At 27.7% G+C, this 19,431-nt stretch overlaps 2 long non-coding RNA genes across 3 annotated transcripts in view; both read left to right on the top strand.

Annotated features, from left to right (window-relative positions):
* LOC123262402 overlaps positions 1-19,431 on the top strand; it is a 55,070-nt gene that overhangs the window by 4,385 nt on the left and 31,254 nt on the right. The gene's annotated exons all lie outside the window — the stretch shown is intronic.
* Positions 690-9,661, top strand: LOC123262396. Its single transcript, XR_006508936.1, has 3 exons — positions 690-798; positions 8,557-8,864; positions 9,094-9,661. It is a non-coding gene; the product is annotated as an uncharacterized LOC123262396 (long non-coding RNA).

The raw sequence follows: 19,431 nt of genomic DNA, 5'->3' as shown, positions 1-19,431 counted from the left end.
TTGACCCAAAATTTAATTGTCAAAAATATAAATCTTAGTTTTTCTCAATATTTAAAAAAACAATATTTTTCTAAAGAGACCTTAAATTTTATAGAGTAAATTTGTGATCAATGCGTGAAAAGTGTGACAAAAAGTTAGTGAAAAAAATAAGATAGCGTGGTGAATATAATGAACTCTCTGTTGAGAATCGTTATTTAAAAACCGTGATTTAAAGCGCGATTAAATAAAAACGAGGAGTTTTATTTTATTTAAAGCGATAGCATCTGCACTCAGCACGGCGTACAATTAATTGCGGTAAATAAAACGCGTTTCATCAAAATAAAATGTTCTTGCATTTAATGTTGTGTCGTTTATTTTTGTTTTAACTTTAACTCACTTTAGATTTAGATTAAAATTACAATTGCGATCGCGGTTGCAGTTGAAGAGGAGTTGAATATTAATACTGAATAAAAAATACTTAAAATTTATCATAGACCATGCAGACGGCGAAACTTTAGCAATAGATAATTAGCATATTCTTGGAATACATTTGGACTGCACGCAATCTAGCCGACGTTTACAAGACCAAGACTTCCACCAGGAATAATAACAATATACTGGACGATTCATGTGAAAAATATTAAACCAAAAGAGACAGACGTAAAAATAAAATACGAGATTCATCATCACTCGAGTTTGAGTTGTGCTCTATTCGATTTCACTCCGTCGATCAGTTTATATTTACTTCTGTGCCAAGTCACACTTCTTGTCATTCTTATTTATTTTATATCAACAAATAATAGTTCGCAAATTTATCAGGTGTAAAGTGAATATAAAGTTGAAACAATGATATCAATAATCTATATTATTAATAATATAGATTATTGATTAATAATTTAAGAGAATAAGAAAAATTTTGTGTCCAGGATAGTCATACAATAAAATCGGTTCTTTTAGTGAAATTTCGTGTCATTGCAAAGGTCTTGATTTGAATTAAAAAATGACCCTGTATCTCGTGAACTATTGACATTTTTAATGATATAAGTTCATCCCGATGTGACACTCATCGAGACCTTTCATTTAAGTACCCACATTAATTTTTCATATATTTATATATATTATATGTATGTATATATGAAAAATATATCAAAAATGCATGTCGGTACTCAAATGAAAGCTTTTGATGAGTATAACATCAAGATGAGCTTATATCTTTAAAAAATCAATAGTTAAGAAAATTCAGTGCAATTTAACATAATTAAGAAATAACTTTGTATCTTGTGAACTATTGACATTTTTAATAATATAAGCTCACTCCGACATTACACTCATCCAGACCTTTCATTTGAGTACCCATATCAATTTTTCATATATTTATATATATTATGTATATGTATATATGAAAAATATACCAAAATTGTATGTGGATACTCAAATGAAAGCTCTTGATGAGTGTAATGTCGGAATGGGCTTATATCTTTAAAAATGTCAATAGTTCTCAAGATACATAATGAAGAAATGGCCTTGTATCTTGAGAACTATTGACATTTTTAAAGATATAAGCTCACCCCGACATTACACTCATCGAGACCTTTCATTTGAGTACCCACATTAATTTTTCATATATTTATATATATTATATGTATGTATATATGAAAAATATATCAAAAATGCATGTTGGTACTCAAATGAAAGCTCTTGATGAGTACAACATCAAGATGAGCTTATATCTTTAAAAATGTCAATAGTTCTCAAGATACATAATGAAGAAATGGCCTTGTATCTTGAGAACTATTGACATTTTTAAAGATATAAGCTCACCCCGACATTACACTCATCGAGACCTTTCATTCGAGTACCCACATTAATTTTTCATATATTTATATATATTATATGTATGTATATATGAAAAATATATCAAAAATGCATGTTGGTACTCAAATGAAAGCTTTTGATGAGTATAACATCAAGATGAGCTTATATCTTTAAAAACATCAATAGTTAAGAAAATTCAGTGCAATTTAACATAATTAAGAAATGACTTTATATCTTGTGAACTATTGACATTTTTAAAGATGTAAGCTCACTCCGACATTACACTCATCGAGACCTTTCATTTAAGTACCCATGTAAATTTTTCATATATTTATATATATTATATATATATATGAAAAATATACCAAAAATGCATGTGAGTACTCAAATGAAAGCTCTTGATGAGTGTAATATCAAAATATGCTTATATCTTTAAAAACGTCAATATTCAAAAAAGTACAGTGCAATTTAACAAAATTCATTATTTAATAAAACAACATTTTATTTATTTATAGTTCACCAGTCACGGTAAAGAATTTAACTTTCCAGAAAAATGGTATCTTATTTATTTTTTGTACCTTTGATCCCTGTTGATCCAAAGTTAAAAAAACACAATTGAATATAATTTTTTTGAAACATTAAAGTAAAAATAATCTGTTGTATTTTTAAAAATAAAATTGATTTTGATATTTATCTTACCATAATTATAATTATAATCTTGATTTAAATTTTATTAATATTAATATAATTATTATTATTATGATTAAATATCAAATAATGATAATAATGAAACATTTAATTAAATAATTAAGATAAAAGAAATTAAAGTACAGCGTGAAAAAAATCTGATAGTGACACCCCCGTAGAAAGAAGGAAGAGTTCGAATCTTTGGTCTGTTAAATTAGGCTGACAGTATATAGAGTGTCAGTGGACTATTAGTCTTTCGCCGGTTCGTCACCCTCGAGGTGCTTGCAGTAGTAATTCGAGGTGGTTATTGTCAGCGTGTGTGAGTGTGCTGGGTATAATGTATAATATAATATAATATAATATAATATAATATAATATAATATAATGCAAGAGGCAGAGGATCAGAATAAAGTCTCGTGTAGACAAGTGCACATTAATGTCGGAGCGTGTAAGGAGTGCCTCGTTGGATAAATTCTCTTGTTTGTATATCAAGCTATCACAACTTAAACTCTAATGACTTGAATGACTCAATCACGGGCGTGTTCTCCATTTCAGCGGTTACGAGACATTATCCCGGAATTATTATCCTTTTTTATTTTATTTCAGCTGTAATTGCCGATTATTAAAATTTTATTTTCAAATTTCTAATAATAAATGAGCAATTTTTTTTTTTCAAGAATATTTTAGAATGTAATAAATCCTCAATTGCACAATTGTAATATTTTTTTTTGGCTTAGTAATTTTATAAATTATAAATTATTTTCGATTTTCATTTACGGAAAATGAAAATAAAAATTCAGCGATTTATTTATTATTTATTAATCAACATTTATTTATTCAATAATATTTTATTTAATATTAAATAAAATAAAAATGATAAATAATTAAAAAAGTTTATTTTAAATATCAGGATGAAATTTAACCAACCAAACTAACTAACTTTTCATAATAGTATTTATATTTTTGAATAACATGTCCTCTAAATAAACTAAATATATATCTTAAATAATCTATATCTATACTAATAAATGGCGAGATCTTTTTTAGACATGCCTAACCGAACAAAACTATTAAGCCAATAGACTAATAATTAATCTCATTAAATGGATCGTTGATCAGTTAATCTTTTAAGTTTATAATATTTTTTCGATAATTTGTTAGTTGATAAAATAATAATAATTCATTAAAAATCGTTTGTTTAGTAATTTTATTTATTAAATAAAGTGATAATTGTATTGTTGATTGACTAATTAGATATTTATTTGGTTGAATAGAATTTTTGTTCCAATTATAGAGACGTCAATATCCAAAACTAAAAATAATTTATCGTTTTAAAGATCAATTTGTTATTTCGATAATATTCACAGCATATCCTTGCAAATAAAAAATTCTAAACATCTACAAAAGTCCTACTTATGTAAAGTTAAGAATTATTTAATTAAAAATTAAACTTTAAAGTTCTAGCGATTGACAGAAAAAAAATAGTTAGTAAAAAATTTTCCAAATTAAGGAGATCCACGCGAAGTAGTCAAATTTTTAAAACTTCCTGAAAATTTGTAAATTCAATCTACGTAGCCTAATAATTAATAAAAAAACAGGAGGTTTCCGGGACATTTAATCAATTAATTCGGTTTGAGAATTGTAACTTTTACATGTACACGGAAAAAAGTAAACTGTAATAAATAACAGTCGATTTATAATAAATAATGATCAACTGCTAAAAATTACCATTTCAAACAGTAAAATCGTGATTTTACTATTCACTATATAATATTTACAATTTAAATGTTACAATTTACTTTTTACATGGAAGAAAATACTATTTCAAACAGTAATATTCGCTATGTAAATGTCTAAAATGTTAAAGTATAATAATTGAGAATTCAGACTTTGATATTTATTATTTCGTACCTAAAAAATGATCTTATGATATGTAAAAAGTATAAAATAAAGTTAGTAAATTTCTAATACAAGCAACGTCAATATTTACAAAGTAAAATGGTAAATTTTAAACGCAACGCTAAAAATCAAACTGTAATTATTGACTTGCTTGGACTGGTAAAATGTATATTTTAAAAGTATAATTTTTACTGTTTCAAATGTTAAATTCTCCGAGAGTGAGACCTCTTTCATCTGAGTTCCCCTTCTCCTCATAATATCGACTATATATTGAAATGGCAATTTTTACTGTTTGAAACTGTAATTTTTTAAGATGAAAGAGTCGTTATTTATAGTATAGTGACAGCTACTAATCACTTATTTTGGATATTAAATTATAAATTGTGGCTTTTATACTTTCTACATTAAGTTCTGTAATATTTATATTTTTGCCACCTCGATGTCCGCTTTACTGTTTGAAGCTATAAAAATTAACCGGAATCCGAGTAAATATTACAGTTTACTTTTTTTCGTGTACACGGGAATAAATTTCTGGGAAAATTTACGATACAACTATTGTAAAGCTGGACTATACTTTTATTACTATTACTAAAAAGTAAGAGATGAAAATTTCCAGTGCTGCCTCTGTATCTTTCCAATAGAACTATAGCAAATTTTACAACAGTTGAATTGGAATGTTTCTCAATTAGTGTGAGTGATGGCCGTGCACAGTACTAGACTCTGAGTTTACGTAAATGTTAAAGGATATGGGTCTTAGTTTACCTCGGATAGCGTAGAGGGAGAGTCTCTGGCTGCCAACACAGAGTTCTGGGTTCGATTCCCAGATAGCACGAAAAGGTCGGTTTCTTTTTTCGATTACTGAAATGGTACCAATTAGTCCAACCTTCTATTTCTCTCCCTCCCTAATATTTCTTTTAAAAAAACCAACTGTGAATTTTTACAATAGTTGAAGTGTAAAGTTCACAAACACATATTGTATAATTTGCTCTATAGTATTCGACTTTTTAAGACTCTTGCTAGTCTTATTTGTTGGATTAAATTTACAATCGTAGATCGTAAAAATTACTAAATGAGAAGTACAGTCCACCGTTACTATTTTATTTAGTAAAAATTACAATAGTAAAATAGTAAAAACTCCTTCAATTTTCTTTCCGTGTAGGTAAATAGAGATTCCACCAGCCATGTATTTGGTTAAAAATTTAATGCAATTAACGATTTAAAAAAAATTTTATTTTCATTGAATTTGATTGAAAAAATAATAAGCTAAAGATTAAAACAATAAAAAAGTAGCTTTCCGAAGGTATTACGGAGATATTTTATATTTTTTATGAAAAATCACTCGGAACTTGCGTTCTTTAAAGTCTTGTATTTGACTTGGCAACACTGCTTGCGCAGTTACTCGGCGCATATGTAACCGCGATTTTTTAAATGCTAGAAGATCTTAGTAGTTTTAGTTAGACAGAAAACATAAATAAATATTAAGGTTAGGGACACTCTTTTTGTGTTTTCAAGTGTATACCGGTAATTCAGAGTGCTATATTTTTTAATAGTCAATTAAATGTTAATAATTATTTAATGAGTAAATTTATCGAAAATTTCCTTAAAAATGTTATTAATTAATTAAAAAATTAATTTTAAGATGCATAGCAAAAGTATTTTTACTTATCATTTTTTTATAGACATTCTTTACACTAGGAGGGTACTTGGATCTTCTTAATTATTCCTTAAATTTATATTTATGTCCCTATAAGTTAAAATCTAAAATAAATATTCATTATTTTCCTCGCAAAAATCCCGACAAGAAAATCAATAATTGAACTGAAATATCTTTTCTCCAGATAATTGTAAATATATTAAATATGATTGAATTCCAAGCGAAATGTAACATAATTTTCTTGCGGCAACACATCTGGTACAGTACCTGATCTCGGTTTATCGATTTAAATCCCAATATATGTATAAATATATCCGTACATTCACGCAATAACATTTCCGCGTTTCTTTCACTATCCGTGAGCCTATAAAATAATTTATAACATTTTTTATCGAGATATTTAACCGACTCTCTCCGCGGTTAAATCGCGTACTTAGACTAAATAATAAAACACTATCATATATATAATTTATTATATATTTACCGAGTAGTTCTGCTACTCACTATAGTATACAATATCATCAATTTTCTATAATTGAAACTCGGCTCCTCTTTATATATAAACACCTTTATTTTATTTCCACTGCTATCAAGCGAGTATCAACTCAATTGGCAAAATACTACTTTATTGTACAGAAGTAAATTACATTTATGAAGTATGAAAAAATTAATTATCGACAGGAAGGGTTCGCATCAAATTACCTCCAATTGATTAAAAAAGTTGACTTTTTATTCTGCAGCGCTTTTTGTGATTATTTATTTATTTTTATTGAAATTATTGTTGTAAACTTTTTAAGTTTAGTAAACATTGTTTAAATTGGGGTTACTTATAAAAGACCCTTTAATTTAAGATTCACCCTCCAGCTTCGTTCCTGGAACTGTTTATTATTTTTTAAAATATAAAACATTAAAAAAGATAAAAATTATTTTGCAAAAATATTTGACGATTAACAATAATAAAAAAAATTTTTTCTGAGCCAAAAGGGTGGATAGTTTTTAAAGTGAAGAAATTTGCAAAATTTTTATTGTAAGAAATTCATTTTTTAATTAAGCAAAAAATTTTCTTTATTAAAAGTAAAATTAATTAATTAATTTTTTAGAAATAAGAATAGAATTTTTAAAATAAATTAAATTTTTTGAAGTGTAAAAATTTGGAAAATTTTCAAAATTAATGAATTCTCAATTCAAAGCATTGATAATCTATATTATTAAGAGAATAAGAAAAATTTTGTGTCCAGATATAAGCTCATCCTGATGTAACACTCATCGAGACCTTTCATTTGAGTACCCACATCAATTTTCCATATATTTATATATATTATATATATGTATATATGAAAAATATATCAAAAATGCATGTGGGTACTCAAGTGAAAGCTCTTGATAAGTGTAACATGAGGATGAGCTTAAATCTTTAAAAAGGTCAACATTTAAGAAACTACAGTGCAATTGACCATAATTAAGAAATGACCTTGTATCTTGAGAACTATTGACATTTTTAAAGATATAAGCTCACCCCGACATTACACTCATCGAGACCTTTCATATAAGTACCCACATCAATTTTTCATATATTTTATATATTTATATATATGTATATATGAAAAATATATCAAAAATGCATGTGGGTACTCAAATGAAAGCTCTTGATGAGTGTAACATCGAAATGAGTTTATATCTTTAAAAATGTCAATAAAGAAAGTACAGTGCAATTTAACATAATCAAGATACTACCTTGTATCTTGTGAACTGTTGACATTTTTAAAGATATAAGCTCACCCCGACATTACACTCATCGAGACCTTTCATATGAGTACCCACATCAATTTTTCATATATTTGATATATTTATATATATGTATATATGAAAAATATATCAAAAATGCATGTGGGTACTCAAATGAAAGCTCTTGATGAGTGTAACATCGAAATGAGTTTATATCTTTAAAAATGTCAATAAAGAAAGTACAGTGCAATTTAACATAATTAAGATACTATCTTGTATCTTGTGAACTGTTGACATTTTTAAAGATATAAGCTCACCCCGACATTACACTCATCGAGACCTTTCATATGAGTACCCACATCAATTTTTCATATATTTTATATATTTATATATATGTATATATGAAAAATATATCAAAAATGCATGTGGGTACTCAAATGATAGCTCTTGATGAGTGTAACACCAGGATGAGCTAATATCTTCAAAATATATATCATATATATGTATGTATATATGGAAAATATATCAAAAATGCATGTGGGTACTCAAATGGAAGCTCTTGATGAGTCTAACATCGGGATGAGCTTATATTATAAAAAATGTCAATATTCAAGAAAGTACAGTGCAATTCGAAAAAATTCGTTATTTAATTTAAAAAAAAAATTACCAAAGTAAAAAAACGTTATTAACATATTCCAAAATTAAAAAACCCAAAATATTTTTGTGTTTAAAAATCCCTTCAATATAATTAAATCAAAATGAACCGTTTGAAAAATAAAAAAAAATTAAAATTGCAGAGTAAAATAAAATCCAAAAAAAAAAAAACAATTTTTATCGCACGGATCGAAGGGAAAAAAGGAGAAAGAGGAGCCCCACCTTACAAGAGAATTCAAGTCGAGAGCACGCCAGGGACAGGCTTGTCGAATGTTAACAAGACTCGTACACCTCTGCAAGTATATACGTGGATTCATATACATATAGAGGGAGAATATATACACCCGACGTAACATAACCTCGACTAACCTCACCTAACCTCCACTCCCGAGAACCGCGAGGCTGGCGATGCCGCGTATGATTTGTAGCTCCTTCGCTATTGGTCCGCCAGGTACGCCTGCTTACTTTTCATTCTCCCGCCTTCGTGACTGGTAAACAAAACTCGCTTCTATATCATATATATCTATATATTTATATATATATGGTATATCCTCTGTATAATATCCTGCACATCCGATGGACTCTGCAGCCAATATCAAAAATCCATTACATCAATTTTAAAAATCAAAAAAAAAAAAAATAAAATCAGGCTTGCTAAAAAAAATCTGTCACGTTTCCAGGCTCGATCAACAAGATCGTGGTGGTCTCCCGCAAGAACCGCACCAGGATCAATCGTGACTGCTTGGAATGAGACCGAAGATGAGGATGAGGTCGCGGACAGATCAACGAGCTAGACGTCGAGCTGATTACGTAGCACGTTATCATTTTTTGCTCCAAGTGTCAGCTGGTCAGTGTCTGGTACCGGCTCGGGGGTGCAACGAGTCATCTCTAAGCTTCAACAGAACAATTTTATGGCCGACAGATTCGCGAATATCAGGCCCTAGTGTGGATACTGTGCTAAAGGCCTATTTCAAGTCCCCCTTTGGTAATTGATATTATTACAACGCTGTCCCTCCCATTATGTTATAAATGTTACTCGACTCGATTATCCGAGTTTTGTTATCCCTCTTTCGTAAACTGAATTATATATGACAATTTTTTGGTTTAATGGTTCAGGGAATTATTGATTATCGAGAATTTTGAAAATAAATATTTTGAGTGACATTCGATGGATTTTCTATTAATATCAGATAATTTAATAAATCTATATTATTAAGAGAGTAAAAAAAATTTTGTGTCCAGGATCGGTTTTTTTTGGTGTTATTGCAAACGTCATGAATTTGAATTTATGCCTTTTCAAGGTTTCATATCATTCTTACCAACAGTCAATTTATGATGATAAGTTTTCAGGCTGCACTCGAAAATTCTCTATCTCTAGATACATAATTAAAAAATTACCTTGTATCTTGTGAAATATTGACATTTTTGAAGATATAAGCTCATCCCGATGTTACATTAGTCAAGACCTTTCATTTGAGTACCCACATCAATTTTTCATATATTTATATATATATTATATATATGTATTCATATATATTCATATATTCATATATATGAAAAATATATGAAAATGCATGTGGGTATTCAAATGAAAGCTCTTTATGAGTGTAACATCGGGATGAGTTAATATCTTTAAAATTGTCAATAGTTAAGAAAGTACAGTGCAATTCAACATAATTAAGAAAAGACCTTGTATCTTGAGAACTTTTGACACTTTTGAAGATATAAGCTCACTCTGACATTACACTCGCCAAGACCTTTCATTTGAGTATCCACATCAATTTTTATATATTTTATATATTTATATATATGTATATATGAAAAAAATATCAAAAATGCATGTGGGTACTCAAATGAAAGCTCTTGATGAGTGTAACATTGGGATGAGCTTATATCTTTAAAATATATATTATATACATGTATATATGAAAAATATAGCAAAAATTGATGTGGGTACTCAAATGAAAGCTCTTGATGAGTGTAACATCGGGATGAGCTTATATCTTTAAAAACGTCAATATATAAGAAAGTACAGTGCAATTTAACAAAAATCAATATTTAATAATGCAAAATTTTATTATTTATTTATAATTCACAAGTTTCGGCACTCACATAGTAACTGCAAGGTTGCTAGTATTTATTAACAGTTAAAAAATCATTTATATTAAATAAAATTTAATATATATTAAAAAAATATTTATTGACAAAATTGAAATTGCTAATAAATATTCATTTGATGTTGATCAACAATTTTTGACAATCAATAAAATTATTTTAATTGTTATCAAATATTTATTGGGTGCCTTGAATAAAAAGTGAGGGTTAAAATTCTTTTTAAAACGCTTTAAATTAGATAGAAAAAAAATTCCGATAAATATTAAACTATCAATAAAAATTATTTTAAAAAAGTTAGTTTATTAATATTAAATAAATTGTTTCATCAGTGTAAAAATAAAAAATAATTCAATTGCAGTTAATATAAAAAAAATAATGTTAGATAATTTCAGGAATTAGTCCATTGAGGCCGTCATAGTTTTTAGATGGGAAGTGTAACAACTTTATATTAAAATCAATTATAATTAAAACTAAAGAGAGTATTCTTAAGTATTATTATTATAAAGAAAATCAACAGTTTTTCCGCAAAACAGCTTTCACTATTTCCTTCCATCCACCCCAAGACGTCCATTAGCTCGAGGAGCGTCAGCGTCAATAAAGCTCTAGAGATGAGCTGCACTCAAAGATTTTGAGACGGTTATAGAGTCATATTCCATTTGCATCGAGTGGCAATTCATCTTTAAATTTTGCAATTTTTATATTATTTATTAACATAAAAATTAATTAAATTCCGTGAATCTAGAATTTTTTGTACAAATTTTGGAGTAATGTGTTTTTAATAGTGACATGCGTTTTTACGGTCTAAAAAAATTAACGACTGAAGTAATTTGCGGAGATTAGTTCCGCGGGGTCGCGAAGTTTTCGGGTCGAACTGTGTGATGGTTCTGGATGATTATCAGCGATATAAACCATAGATAAGCTCGAAATAATGAAAATAAAAAATAAGTATAGTTGATGTGAAAGAGACGAAGGCGGAGACGCCGGTCATGTGCGCGTGTGCGAATCGTTCGAGCGGTTGTAATAACAATGATTAACACACAACGAACGGTCCATTTCGTCGTACCATGCGCTCGATAAAAATATTTTTATTTTTCTCTCTTTACTACTAAATAATTTTTTTTTTTTTTAGTTTAAGCCTTACTCCATTTTTTGCTGCTGCAATCTTTTAATCTCATTTATTTTTCAAAAAATTAAAGTATACTCTATAAATAATTTTTTTTTAATGAAGAGAAATTTTGTAAATAATTTCTATTATTTTTTTTAAATGAATTTTTTAATTTATAATATTAAGAGAGTAAGAAAAATTTTGTTTCCAGGATAGTCATATCATAAAATCGGATTTTTTAGTAAAATTTAGTGTCATTGCAAAAGTCTTGATTTGAATTTGTGCCTTTTCAAAGTTTTAGATAATTCTCACCTATAGTCAATTTATTATGATAAGTTTTTAGGCTGCATTCGAAAATTCTCTATCTCTATATATATGATTAAGAAATGACCTTGTATCTGGTGAAATATTGACATTTTTAAAGATATAAGCTCACCCCGATGTTACACTCATCGAGACCTTTCATTTGAGTACCCACATCAATTTTTCATATATTTATATATATATTACATATATGTATATATAAAAAATATATCAAAAATGCATGTGGGTACTCAAATGAAAGCTCTTGATGAGTGTAACATCGGAATGAGCTTATATTTTTAAAAAGATCAATAGTTAAGAAAGTACAGTGCAATTTAACATAATTAAAATACTACCTTGAATCTTGTGAACTATTGACATCTTTAAAGATATAAGCTCACCCCGACATTATACTCATCGAGACCTTTCATTTGAGTACCCACATCAATTTTTCATATATTTTATATATTTATATATATGTATATATGAAAAATATATCAAAAATGCATGTGGGTACTCAAATGATAGCTCTTGATGAGTGTAACATCAGGATGAGCTTATATCTTCAAAATATATTATATATATATATATATGTATCTATAGATGAAAAATATATCAAAACTACATGTGGGTACTCAAATGAAAGCTCTTGATGAGTGTAACATCAGGATGAGTTTATATCTTTAAAAACGTCAATAGTTAAGAAAGTACCGTGCAATTTAACAAAAGTCATTATATTTATTTATAGTTGCTAGTTATTTTCAATTGAATATTGAAAATAAGAAAAAAATATCAGAGACTTTTTTTGTAGAAAATTAAATTTTCTATAGAAAAGATTTATATAAATTTTTTCATATCTGATATTTCAGACAGAATATTGATTTAAATAAAAAAAAATTTTTTTTAAATAAAAATTAAATGGCCCATCTAATTTTCTTATTAAAATCCTCACATATACTTTTCTTCGAAACAAAAATTAATCCCCTGTGATTTATCCATTAACCTTGTTCTCCAAAAGCCATAAGGTTTCTTCAAGAGCGAAAAAGTATCTGACCGTCCGGTCAATTTGCCAAAATCTCGGAATTTGGAAAAAAAATCAAGCCCCCGCTAATTTCACTCGATCGTAAACTCATTATAATCTTTAATCATATAACAGCAGACACACTACACACTATACACGGGTTTTTATTAATTCCGACCTCCTTTATTTTTGCATCCGCAACCCGACATTAGTGTAAACGCGAGATCCACCATATTATGATACACTTATCAAGGACGAGGACACATATAACAGCAGACGAGATTTTACATTAGTATTTATACCGAAATTTAGTCTCCAGACATCAATTTTGTTTTTAGCAACAAAAAGGAGCACTTCTGCTCCTTTGCCGCTGATGCTAATGCTAAAACACTATGCCATGATATTATGTTAATATCCTCCTCGTCGACTATCGCATTACAATGCCAGCGTCCATCAGCCTGAGACGGATTTATTTGATGTTTTATTACTCAGACAGAGAACAGAGACATTTTATTCTTTGCTAGCCAATCTTAACCCTTTATTTTTATTTTTAAATATATTAAATCGTAAATTTTGTGAGCTTCTATATTGAAAAAATTGAATTTAAATTAAAAATACATGGTAGAAAATTTCTTGAAAATAATCCATCAATATTTCGTTTTAAATTAATTGTAATCGAATTATTTTTTATTTTTAAATTGATAGAATAATTTGTTAATTTTTGATAAACTAGCAACCTCGCAGTCACCATGTGACTGCCGTGACTTGTGAAATATAAATAAATAAAATTTTGCTTTCTCAAATAATGAATTTTGTTAAATTGCACTGTACTTTTTTAAATATTGACAATTTTAAAGATATAAGCTCATCCTAATGTTACACTCATCAAAAGCTTTCATTTGAGTACCCACATGCATTTTTGATATATTTTACATATATACATATATATATATATATATATATATATATATATATATATATATATATATATATATATATATATATATATATATATATATATATATTGAAGATATAAGCTCATTTTGATGTTACGTTCACACATGCATTTTCATATATTTTTCATATATACATACATATAATATATATAAATATATAAAAAATTGATGTGGGTATTCAAATAAAAGGCCTCGATAAGTGTAATGTCGGGATGAGCTTATATCTTTAAAAATATCAATATATCACCAGATACAAAGTCATTTCTTAATTATGTTAAATTGCACTGTACTTTCTTAACAATTAACATTTTTAAAGATATAAGCTCATCCCGATGTTATACTCATCAAGAGCTTTTATTCGAATACCCACATGCATTTTTGATATATTTTTCATATATACATATATATAATATATATAAATATGTGAAAAATTAATGTGGGTACTCAAATGAAAGATCTTGATGAGTGTAACATCAGGATGAGTTTATACCTTTAAAAATATCAATAGTTCACGAGATACAAGGTCATTTTTCAATTATGTATCTAGAGATTGAGGATTTTCAAATACAGCCTAAATACTTATCATAATAAATTATTTATCGGTAAAAATGATATGAATTCTTGAAAAAATACAAATTTAAATCAAGACCTTTGCTATAACACTAAATTTCACTAAAAAAAATCGATTTTATCGTGTGACTGTCCCGGACATAAAAATTTTCTTAATCTCTTAATAATATAGATTAATTTATTAATTTTGAATGAATTAATTTAATTGTAGAAAATATTTCATTAACAAAAATAAATATTTATTTTTTTAAAAATGTCCTTTATCAAGAAAACATTTTATATCTCGAAAATATTTATTAAAAAAAAAAATTTATTTATTTATATGAAGGAGCAAAAAGTTGATGGAGTAAAAAACTCAAATAAATTGACGTATTAAAAGAGTAAAAAGGTATATTGCAATAAATGTGGATTTCTATAGGATGAAGATATGGATCGCATCCCGGAGGGTTAAATAAAGATAGTAATAGCAGGTACGGAAAAAGCTTCTATTCGCTGTACAGATATATAGATATAGATGAAGCTGAGAGCGAAGAGAGGATGAGAGAAAGATGTTGGAGAGAGTTTGAGAGAGCGAGTGAACGCAAGTCACGAGTGCCGGGTTGGGGTTTCCATGGCAACAACGATCCCTCAAAGCAGAGCCCTCCCACACCCTTTACCCAGCCCTCTGCCTCTGCATCAACGTTCATTATTCTTTTACCTCGTCATCATTTCTGTGTACCCGTTCACTCGTGATAAATTTTCATTTGCATCATTTTTATTTATGCTCTTTATTTCCATTTCAATAATTCAATTAACCTCTAATTTGCCAATTCTTTCGGGGTAAATCATGAATTATGAATTATCCTACTATTCGGATATTTTTTCAATGCTGGTCTGGTGTTTTGAACTCACTAGAATTGATTTAAAAAATTTTTGGAGGAAAAATTTTGACAATTTTTAGTTCTAGATACTATGATCAGAAATTTTGAGTTACTTATTGATTAGCAAGAATTTATTTTTCTCAAATTTACTACAATATTGTGGAAAGTGGCGTTAATTATCTAAATTGTCGGTAATAATAAAGAAAAATAGAATCGTAGTTAGTTTAGAAAGAAATTGTGGGAGATATTTGCAGAAATTATGACATCGGGGCCATCACTGTTTTGAGCTGGGGGTGTAACAATATGTAGAGAAGAGAATAGTTGTTTTTCCAATGAAAAATGGTAGTTATTACTATGTTAGATGGTACCAAGGATTTTTTAGCGACAAAAGACACTTGAGAGAGTAATTTAACTAATTGTAAATACCGCCCTCGGTTACAAATACATTGTAATTATCGGCATGTTACATTCAGAAGAATACTGTAACAATCCAACTGATCTCTGTTCTACATCCTCTAATTCATTATCTTCTATATATTTATAATTCAATTAGTAAGGTTGTACATTAATATATGAATAAATTTACTGTATAATGTACAATAAACAAATTTTGAAAAAAAAAAAAAACTTAAAATAAAATCATAAACTTATTTAATCAAAACGTAATAAATATTTTTTTTATTTTTATAAAAAAGCTAATCATTAATTTTGTTAACAGCTATTTCAGCTTGGGCATAAAAAGTTGGAAGAATAATAAGGTTCAATATTAAATGAAAGCAAACTAAATGAAATGAAGAATTTTAAATTAATTATCGGAATAAAAATTCAAGAGCATTTAAATCAGGCGTTTTTGAAAACGCATTATCAATCATTTTTTCCAATGCAATTTTCAAAATATGTTATTAGAAATTTTGAATTACTTATTGATTAGCAAGAATTGATTGTTCTTAAATTTACTACAATATTGTGGAAAGTGACATTAATTATCTAAATTGTCGGTAATAATAAAGAAAAATAGAATTGTAGTTAGTTTAAAAAGAAATATTGGGAGATATTTGCAAAAATTGTGACATCGGGGCCGTCACTGTTTTGAGCTGGGGGTGTAACAATATGTTGAGAAGAGAATAGTTGTTTTTCCAATGAAAAATGGTAGTTATTACTATGTTAGATGGTACCAAGGATTTTTTAGCGACAATGACACTTGACAGAGTAATTTTACTAATTGTAAATACCGACCTCGGTTACAAATACATTGTAATTATCGGCATGTTACATTTAGAAGAATACTGTAACAATCCGACTGATCTCTGTTCTACATCCTCTAATTCATTATCTTCTATATATTTATAGTTCAATTAGTAAGGTTGTACATTAATAAATAAATCAATTTACTGTATTATGTACAATGAACAAATTTTGAAAAAAAAAAACTGAAAATAAAATCATAAACTTATTTAATCAAAACGTAATAAATATTTTTTTTATTTTTATAAAAAAGCTTATCATTAATTTTGTTAACAGCTATTTCAGCTTGGGAATAAAAAGTTGGAAGAATAATAAGGTTCAATATTAAATTAAAGCAAACTAAATGAAATGAAGAATTTTAAAGTAATTATCGGAATAATAATTCAAGAGCATTTAAATCAGGCGTTTTTAAAAACACATTATCAAATTATTTTTTCCAATGCAATTTTCAAAATATGTTATCGAAATATTAATTTGAATGTAATTGTCGACTTTTATGCTGGTGTCACTTTTAATATCCAATATTCTGTAATTATAAATGTTTAATGATTATGCAGCTCATTTATTTTTATTAATTAAATTTATGTCAGCCTTGTGGGCTTAAAGTGGATTATTTAGTAATTATTATCAAATATTTATCCATGATTGACTTTGAAAGATTACCAAATGATAATTATCCGAGTAAAATCTCCGAGTCACGAATGACGTGTGAGTGTGTCGCATTTCATGCACGAGCAGCGAGACAATAAAATAATGAATTATAACACATTGTTGTAGCGAGATATAGCGAAAAAACAATTGTTTCCAGCACACATTACATTAGGGAGGTTTCTTTTCACCCTCAAGAGTCTACTAGGATCCAATGAGACTCTTGAAAAGTTCTGCGCTCATGCACTCCTCCATTATTTAATAGTCGTGGTTTGCGGTCTATGCTCTCTAACTCCGAGATGCGGATTCATATTCATATATATGACATTTACATGCATGTTCCATGTGTCTGCATCAGCATAAATGTATGTGGTATACTTGTCCGAGTTGAAGAGTCGGCACTCGTCGCCAAGACCGGATGGGGGTGCTCTGTCGCGACACTTGCGCATTGGTACTTGAATTTATATGTACGATTGAGTCTTTACTTGCAATGTAGCTTCATTTAATGTCATACATATACAGTTTTATAGATTGATGCTATTTGGGTGCAATATAGAGATTTTTTTCACTGATTAATTTTTTTTCAAAATTCTAGTTGGTTTTTATAAATGTAAAAAAATTTTTTTCCGATAATTTTTACAATTATTAATTTAAAAAAAATATATGACCTCTTAAAAAAATTTTATATGCTCATATTTGCCTCAATATACTCTAAGATATCCCTAGTTAATTTTTACCAAAGTTAGTTTTAAAAATTTCCGATAGGTGGCGCATGGTCGCTGAATTTTCTCACTACTAGAAACTTGATTCTAAAGTATTTAGTTCTATAATAAAAATTTTTTTTTGACTCTTCTAAACAACTTATGAGTCATTAATTTTAAGCTTAATTTAACATATTAATTAAATAATTTGTATAAAAAGACAAATTATGAAAAATTACAATAAATAATTTTTTTTTATTTTTATAAAATAGTCTAGGATCATATAAAAAAATGTTTTATACCTTAATGTAACCTTATTAATCAATATTTAATTTTTATTAAAGTTAGTTTGAAAAATTTCCGCTAGGTGGCGCATGATCGCTGGATTCTCTCACTACCAGATAGTTAATTTTAAGATATTTAGTTCTAAAACAAAAATTATTATTTTGGCTCTTTAACGAAGCTTATCTAACACTAATTTTTGAATTCAATTTCAGTTTAATTAATTTAATAATTAAAATAAATTTTTTATAGAAAAATCTTTACTCTTATATATTGTCTAATATGGCGTTATATAAGACCAAATCAACCGATATAATTACTAATTTAAGATCACTTATAAATTTTTTATTGAAAATTTTGAGGTTTTTCCAATTAATTTTTTACAATTTTAATGAAGAATAAGTAAAAGAAACTTGATATATAATTTTTTTTAAAGAGTGTAAAACAGTTCTATGTATCTACCATGCACGATCGGTCTTGAGTTTAATATAAGTTTCGCCGGGCATAGGCAGCAGGATGCATATAGGCCGGTTTAGTTACAGTGAGCTAGTATGTGTGTGAGCACACATATCTGTATATGTATATGAAGAGTAGAGAGTGGTATACGGAGTAGAAAAGGCACGTCATTACCAGTCGGAAAGCAAAAAGAGAAAAGAGTATAGTAACATAAGCTAAAGCGTGTCGGCCAATCACGAGGCTTGTGCTAATGAATCTCAACTGGCTCGGCCAATCCCCAGACTGCTCTCTCGCGAACTTGGTGTTATAAGACCCTCGTATATATGCTATGTATATATATGTTTATGCCGATCCAGAGTAAGAGGGAATATTAAATTTTAAATAAACCGTTTTATTTTTTTGAATCATTTCGGGCTTGAATTCATAAATTTTTATTCCATTCATTTAACGAGTCGTAAATTTCCAGCTTTTTTATTATGGAATTGAGAAAATTTATTTTCTTAAGTAATTGTGGCTGCAACAAATGTTGTTCCTGGTTTAATTTTTTAGTGAGAATAATGAGAGATTGTTAGTTTTTTTGGGGTTAAGGTGCATTATCATTAAATGTTTATCTTCTTGTTACTGATTTGTTGTTAACAGTTTTGTTTTACAATTTTTTAAAGAAATTATTTTAATATTCGACTTTAAATAAATTCTGTTTAAAATTTCTTTTGGAAAAAAATTTCAGGGAAAATAAGTCATGTATGGTTATACATT

The sequence above is a fragment of the Cotesia glomerata genome, linkage group LG4, assembly GCF_020080835.1.
Source record: "Cotesia glomerata isolate CgM1 linkage group LG4, MPM_Cglom_v2.3, whole genome shotgun sequence".
Taxonomy (NCBI): domain Eukaryota; kingdom Metazoa; phylum Arthropoda; class Insecta; order Hymenoptera; family Braconidae; genus Cotesia; species Cotesia glomerata.
The sequence above is the reverse complement of the archived record's forward strand: the minus strand, read 5'-3'. Positions and strand labels throughout refer to the sequence as shown.